The sequence below is a fragment of the Acomys russatus genome, chromosome 13 (assembly GCF_903995435.1).
Source record: "Acomys russatus chromosome 13, mAcoRus1.1, whole genome shotgun sequence".
Taxonomy (NCBI): domain Eukaryota; kingdom Metazoa; phylum Chordata; class Mammalia; order Rodentia; family Muridae; genus Acomys; species Acomys russatus.
Genome location: NC_067149.1, coordinates 33,536,713 through 33,542,827, shown reverse-complemented (window position 1 = coordinate 33,542,827; position 6,115 = coordinate 33,536,713). Strand labels below are relative to the sequence as shown.

The 6,115-nt window shown below is 39.4% G+C and overlaps 1 pseudogene; it reads left to right on the top strand.

Moving 5' to 3' along the window:
- Positions 1–942: 942 nt before the first annotated feature.
- LOC127197234 (high mobility group protein B3-like) lies at positions 943–1,485 on the top strand (annotated as a pseudogene).
- Positions 1,486–6,115: the final 4,630 nt, after the last annotated feature.

Below are 6,115 nucleotides of genomic sequence, written 5' to 3'. Positions count from 1 at the left end.
ATCTACAGAATCAACAAATTTGACTCTTTGAGGCTTCCTGAGATTGGTCCAAAAATCTGGATGCCTACATGGGTCTGAACTTAGGACTTCTGCATATGTGTTGTAGCTTGATATTTTTTGTGGGACTCCTGGCAGAGGGAGTAGGGATGTTTCTGATACATTTGCCTGCTTTGGGGACCCCTGTCCTCCTACTGGGTTGCCCGGTCCAGCCCTAACTTGAGGAGAGGGAGCTCCCTAATTTATTGCATCTTAATGTACCATGTTTGGTTTATATCTCTGTGAGTCCTGATCTTTTCTGAAGGGATATAGAGGAGGAGGGGATGGAAAGCAGGGAGGTATGGAGGTGGGGCTGGGGAGAATGGGAAACTGCAGGTGGGATATATTATAGGAGAGAATAAATTAGCCTGAAAAGGGAAAGTCTACCTTTAAACTATACTTTACAAAGAATACTTGCCATTATAGAAAAATGTGCAAAGCATATATTCTACCTGAGTATTTATTAACATAAAAACTGAAGAATAATAAATAAATAAGTAATAAGAAGAACTAAGTAATTCTAGCGAAGGGAAGAAGCATACTTGTTCCTCCGATTTCACCTGACGAGATCCATGTTAATTTTTGTTCGTGGCTTTTGCAGATGTGTGCCTTAGCTTCTTGTTCCTGCCACCACTTATGCTTGATGCTATGTCTCCTTCCATGATGGACTCTTTTTGTTTGTTTGAGTTGTTTTACTTTTTGAGACAGGGGATTTTCTGTGTAGCCTTGGCTACTTTAGATTTGCTTTGTGGACCAGGCTGGCCTCAAACTCAGAGATCCACTTGCCTCTGCCTCCCTAGTGCTGGGATTAAAGATGTGTGCTACCACCTCCTGGCCCCATGATGTAGTCATCCCTCTGATACCACAAGTCTGAAGAAACTTCTTTGTAGCAAGAATACAATCCGGATGGCTAAAGGTGACCCCAAGAAACCAAAGGCTAAGATGTCTGCTATGCCTTCTTCATGCAGACATGCAGGGAAGAACATAAGAAAAAAAATACCAGAGGTCTCAGTCAACTTTGTGGAGTTTTCCAACAAGTGGAAGACAACCTATGGCAAAGAGACATTGAAGTTTGATGAAATGGCAAAGGTGGATAAAATTTGCTATGAAATGAAAGATTACAGGCCTCCTAAAGGAGGCAAGAAGAAGAGGACTCTAATGCTCCCCAAAACCTTGGTCTGGAATTTTCTTTATCTGCTTCGAATTCTGCACCAAGATCAAATCGACAAACCCTGGCATCTCTATTGGAGATGTGGCTAAAGAGCTGGGTGAGATGTGGAAAACTTAAGTGACAGTGAAAAACAACCGTACATAAGGCAGCAAAGCAGAAGGGGAAAGAAGTATAAGAAGGATATTGCTGACTATCAGTGTAAAGGAAAGTTTGATGGCACCAAGGGTTCTATTAAAGTTACTCAGACAAAGGAGGAAGAGGAAGAGGAAGATGAATAAAATCTGTCTTCTTGTGAATACCTTAGAGTAGGAGAGCGCAGTTATTGACACATCTCTTACCTGAGTTTTGTCTATTGCCCTTGTTAGATTTAATTACAAAATTTGGACACGATCATATTGTAGTTTCTCAAAGTGTCAGTGGTTTACATGAGTGGGCCTGGGTGTCCGGGGTACCCTGAAACTGTATCAAAGTTGTGCATAGCTCTAAACATTTTTAAAATGAAAAGGCACTCTCGTGTTCCCCTCACTCCGTGCACTTTGCTGTTGGTGTGACAAGGCATTTAAAGACATTTAGGGCATTTCAACTGGTAGATAATGTTAACTATAGGGCTAATGGCTAGAAATTCTGGGTTGTCAGCTGCACATATCTATTGTTTGTAAAGAGAACAAAGCTATCCAGACAGATACTTGATGTTCCTTGTTTGGCGTGGAGGCTGTGAGGGGAAGATGCCTTTTGGAGGGGGCCGTAGCCCTGGGCCTGCACTATGCAGCTGGACCTGTTGCTACTGTGGTAGGCGTCCGTTCAGCTTTATGCTGTCTTGTTTCTGTATACAATGGCATAGCATTCTGCTGACATTCTTAGTTGTGGAAAGGAGAGAGGGGTCAGCCTTCATGAGAAATGTTTGAATTTTTTTTTTTTTTTTTTTTTAGTTAATTGTGGTAGATGTTAAAGTGCTTTAAAACAAACTGTAGAACTCATTGTTTTCAGCAAAGAACTACTGGGTCCATGAAAGTTTAAGGACCCTCTGTACCTAAACGCAATTTGCAGCATTCTGTTATTTTTTTGTACGTTTAGAATGCTGAAATATTTTTGAAGTCAATAAACAGTATTACATTATAAAAACTGTTCTTTATTTAAAAATCTTTTGTCAATAAAAGAAAAAAATTTTAAAAATTGTTTGTCTTTTCCATTGGACTAAATTTTACAGATAAAATGGTTGCTTTTCACCAAGTGCTCTGTATTTTAGCCACCTCTTCAACATGTCTGCTTTTATAATGGCACCAAAGGTACGACAGCTGCCCATTTGTACAAGGTAGTAAACAACCTTTTCTATAGTTTCTAAAAAACTTTTTTAAAAACTGCGGGTTTCTCAAATTCATATTCTACCCTTCTGTTACTTTGGTAAGTTTGTCCACTTCACACAGATTGCATGTATGTGCCAACTTGTCTGAGCATATCTCATTACTGAAGACCTCTGGTACAGAAGCCCACATCCAGCAGACATCCTGGTGTCCTTTCCTCTTCTTGTCCCCAAGATAAACAGGGCTCCAGGTCGCTCCCCAACTTCAAGCTACTCTACAGTTCGGCTAATCATCTGCATGACAGCAGTGGCATTTGGGAATGCAGAGCTCTCGCTTTGGCTGGCTTTATAAACCCATTTCACAGTGTTAATTGGCTGACATATAACATCTGGAAATGATGTGTTATTTGAGGCCTTCATCATCCCAAACTGGGGATTCAGAAATCAAATCACTATCAAGGGTGGATTGAGTTAGAAGCACTAAACAATATTAGAAACTATTTGGGAGTATAGCATGGCACCAAAAAAGTTTCACTTGGCTCTAAGTATCATGATTTTGATAAAAATTATTTAGATTAATTTCTTCATAAATACTCAATATTTAACTTGAGGTAACATAACTTAGTCACAGTGGACATTATTTTCATAACAAATAGAGTATAAAGATGTAATGTTATGTTTCAATTAAACTGGTCTATTAGTGCTGTCCCAGTAGGCCTTCCATTTCTATGTGACTCTACACACTTTCCATCTGTTGAGTCTGTGCTCCCTTTTACATAACGTAAGTATTATTCTAGTTCTTTTCTACACCCAGTTCGGTCTGAAGCTTTTTTTCCCCTCTCACTTGGTAGACTAATGATTGATTTGTTTTTATTCTAGTGTGTTTATAAGTCTGACTAACAAATCTCAAATCTTCAGGGCCATATGTACAACAGTTCAATATCAGTTCAATACCAGACAGGTAATTGAAATGTGGCCCAGGAGAATTTCACAACATCATGCCTCCCAGTGTGGTAGTCAGTCGATGGGAAAGTGATCTCATTCTTTAGATCTGGAAAACTCTGGCATCCATCATACAGACAAACAGAGTCAGCAGCTGCTAACCAGATGTACCGGTATATTCCAACAGTCTCTGCCATCCATTTCACTACAACCGCAACCCATTGTACACAGGTACCATTGAGGAACAGGACCTGAAGGAAGGCACTATTATAACTACATTTAGATTAGGTTCACAGTTTATGCAGTGGAACACTAAAAGCACAGCTCACCAATGAGCATGGGTGCATCTCAATAATATTGCAGAAAACCACAACTGGTAAAAATGCACAGAGCAAGCGATACAGTATGCAGAACTCCAGTAGATGCATTAACAAAATAATTTCTGCACCTAAAGCTCAGGGAACATCTCAGAACTGAGGAGGAAAGATTTTAAGAGCAAGGGACTAGGAAATTTGTTGTGAGATTGTGTTTCCTACAAATGACAGTGAAGCCACACCTACAATACTTAACAATATGGCTAAAACAGACGTAAACATTGAGGAAAGCAACTCACATGCTAATGCAGAAGGGGGAAATTTCATGGGGTCCTACCTCTAGACAAGGACTGCAGGCAACCTATGACTGCTCAGAGAGGAAGAATTTACCACTCTTATGGCGGAACTCTCTAATTGCTTATCTAATACTAAGTGAGCAACACTAACAAGTCTCAGGAAATTTTATGTATGTACGTGTGTGTGTGTGTGTGTGTGTGTGTGTGTGTGTGTGTGTGTGTGTGTGTGCAGCAATAATATTCAGAGAAATAGAAGCCATCAATTTGAAAGGGAAAGAGTGGGCATGGAAGGGGTTGGAAGGAGAGGACACAGGAAGAATTAGAGGGTGGAAAGGGAAGAGGGAAATTATGTAATATATTTTAATTAAAATAAAAAGTAAAAATACTTTTAGTAATTTTTCTTCTCTATGTAATACTTAGTCGTCTTCCCATTAGGTGTTAAAAATATTATGATTTTTGAAAACACATACTTTCATTTTTAATTACATGGGGAAGGACATGCTTGTATGTGTGCATGTAGATGTATCTGAGTGCAAGATCATGTGAAGACAAGAAGAGGGTGGTAAAACCCCTGGAGCTGGAGGTGCAATGTCTGGAAGCCACCCAATCTGCTTGTTAGGAATCAAATTCAGGTCCACTGCAAGGGGACAGCATGTTCTTCCCTATTGGGCCTTCTCTGCAGCCAATCTTTAGAGATTTTTAAGTGAGGAAGCCAATAAAAATGTTGGAAAAATGTACTGAAGAACCTTAAATACTACTTTGATTGGCTAGATCTGGGTAGGGGTTCAATGTTTACTGCACGTATTGTCCTTGGTTGGTGCCTTTGAGTGAAGAGCAGGGACTGACTTTCACACGAACTCTGGTGCCCCATATTTGACCACATCCCTTGGATGAGGAGGCCCGGTGGCACTCAGAGGAATGATAGCAGGCTACCAAGAAGAGACCCTCTGATCATATAGAGGGGGAGGAGATCCCCTTCAGTCACAGACATAGGGGAGGGGTGTAGGGTGAAAGTGAGAGGGAGAGAGGAATGGGAGGAACAAGGGATGGGCTAACAATTGAGATGTAATATGAATAAATTAATTTAAAAAAACTGCTTTGATGGTGTAGCACTGCCCGGGGTATGGTATGAATTGCTGATATCAAGTTTGACTTGTTGATATATATAGTGTTTTGTTTAGTAAGCACCGTCAGGACTGCATATGGCTCCTTTGAGCTACTCCATTTACTATCTCTATCCTTCTTTATTCCCCTCAAGATGCTATGCTTAAAGCTGTTCATCAAAGCTATCCAAAGACAGTCCATAATAAACAACAAACATGAGTCTAACTTGGACTCTCCATGTGGAAGTCTACATCTAAAAGGTAAGCATATGCACGAAAACTGAGATCTATTCATGGCATAATTTATCTTTGTCAGCTGTCAACAAAAATGGCCTTTATTTGGAAGCAATTTAATTAATGAGATCAGTGCCCCTCAAGTCCTTCACTGATGAAATAAAGGAATCCATATATTGCAGTGTCTTACACAGATTTCCTCCAATAGTTTAATATACTTTCAAATTACTAATCATTGATCTCACAGGCAGCAGAATTTTTAAAAATTTATAAGGGATTTTAGATTTTGATAGAAACAAAAACAAAGAAAAACATATTGGGTGGCAACTGAGAGCAAAACCATATCCAGATTTGTGTTCCAGAAAGTTTGTTTGTCAAACATGAAAAAGAAAATTACAAGTTCCTTTTATGCCGTTGAAAACCCCAAGGCAGTTTCTATCCCATTTGTATTTCTGGATTTTTTTCAAGCCCATCTGTTTATTTTCTATTGAACAACCATTGCAAAACAGAGAACCAGCATATGAGGATATGAAAACAGGTGGGACTTACAGATAATTTGAAAGGCATAATGATAAATTCTCAGACTAAAAGACCTCAGATTGACTAATGCCCCAGCTTTTTGGAAACTAGCATCCCCTTTAGGGTTAGTGCTACATATTTATACAAGGTAGAATTTATGTGTAGCATGGAAGTTTGAGATCTTCAGATATCTTTTGTGT